The following is a 1,904-nucleotide window of genomic DNA, read 5'->3' on the forward strand; positions in this document are numbered from 1 at the left end:
GCCGGCCATAGCTTAGTTATATCAAGATTTGTTGTGTTTTATTCGATTATTAATACATAAATTGATGTAACACACCCGTACATTCTGAAATACCCCAAATTGTAATTCTCGCAACTGAGTGTCGCGTGCCGGTAATTCTTATGTTTAAATGGCGTCATTGACTTTTAATGGAATGTTCCCACGTGCTTGACTGCGTTTTTGGATTAAACTTTTAATGTGTAAGTCTGTTTCTTTGTTTGTGATATTTGTTAAGCTCAGTACTCAGATATATTATGACTGAAATTTAGCAGTGAGATTCCGACTGTTTTAAGTAGTACATCGTCAAGCATAACAATAAATGACCATCACGGAACAATGGCTGTATTGGTTCCCGGCAGCCTTGACAAATAACAAGAGCCGATTGAAAAACTTTTAACGAGGTCGGGAGCCTGGCATTCTATACATAGATGGTTACGTCAATTACACTATTGTCGGTAAGACCGGCGTGTACACAATGCCTCAACTGGAATAAACCAAGGCGACTTGCATCAGCGGTCAGTGATGCGTAGCAAATCCTCTCGCTATCAGTAGATCAGATAACCGATAATTGAACACAGCGAACAATGGCAGTATTAGCAAAGACCTATAATAGATTATAGGTCTTTGGCTTATGGGAGGAGAAGTTATTTTACGGATCAATGTATATATTTTTGTTTTAAGAATATCTTGCATAGTGGTGATTTTTTTTTAAATTAGTGTAAATAAGTACTGCATTTGTGCCTATTACATTTATTACAACATTTATTGCCAATAATGCAAAGCTAATTGTTTTAATTAATATCTGATTCACAACTGATCACAGGGCAAAGATCACAGGGACTGGGCAAATACGCAAAACTTTCTGGTTTTGTATAAAAACAAAACATAATCAAAATATATTTATTTTGTGTTTTTCTAAATTGCTTATTTAGTGGAGAATCAATGTCGTACGATATTTGACGACCTATCGCACAAGCAAGTTTATTAGAAGGCGTAGTGGTACGAAAACGTACAATTTATTAGTTTATTAAAAGACATATAATAACGATCGCTATACACAACTTTACCAAATAGCAGTACATTAATGATGTCAGCCGGAATAGCTCAGTTGGGAGAGCGTTAGACTAAAGTTGTTTACGCAACAATCATCTAAAGGCATCGGTCCAATCCCGGATTCCGGCACGAACGGAACAGTTCGGCGACTGACATTTTTTTTCAGTCAGGTTAAAGTGATATTATGGGCATCTTACAGTTTATAGGTGTCTATCGTAACCGTTGTTGTTGTTTTTTGGTGTTTTCACTTCATATACACTTATATTTGTTAATGCAGCATTAACATACTAAAACAATATCCCGTAAAGAGAAAAATAATGCATTTGAATATCAACCGTACTTTCGTTTGACAACTGATCATGCATGTACGATTTGAACCTAAATTTTGATTTTAGTGCAGATTCGTTTATACGACACAAAGACACAATTTTGTTTTACGGATCATTTCAGCTTACAGGACTGGGTGGGTCACGTAAGAATATCGAATATAAAATATATTTTTATAAACAACTGGTAGCAAGATGAAATGCAGATAATTGATCAGTAACCACATTTTAACTAACACTTTTGACCAGTGAATTCTTTTCAGCTTAATTAAACAGTGCAAAATGCCCATAATATCACTTTAATAAATATAAAAAAGCTTTATTTTATATAGACATTTTAAAATCCATTTAACTACAATTGGACATTTTTATTAAAATTAATGGATGCCGCGTGGTGACAACGTTAATTAAAATTACTTACATCACTTAAATATCTTATAAAAAAATACACGTGTTTTTATATTAACAAATAAATGCAAACAACACATCTATTATCCATGTATGTTT

The 1,904-nt window shown here is 33.7% G+C and overlaps 1 non-coding gene across 1 annotated transcript; it reads left to right on the plus strand.

Moving 5' to 3' along the window:
* The first annotated feature begins 1,111 nt into the window (after positions 1–1,111).
* Trnaf-aaa (transfer RNA phenylalanine (anticodon AAA)) lies at positions 1,112–1,200 on the plus strand. The gene is given in 2 exon segments: positions 1,112–1,148; positions 1,166–1,200. It is a non-coding gene; the product is annotated as a tRNA-Phe (tRNA).
* Positions 1,201–1,904: the final 704 nt, after the last annotated feature.

This window comes from Dreissena polymorpha, chromosome 8 (assembly GCF_020536995.1).
Source record: "Dreissena polymorpha isolate Duluth1 chromosome 8, UMN_Dpol_1.0, whole genome shotgun sequence".
Taxonomy (NCBI): Eukaryota; Metazoa; Mollusca; class Bivalvia; order Myida; family Dreissenidae; genus Dreissena; species Dreissena polymorpha.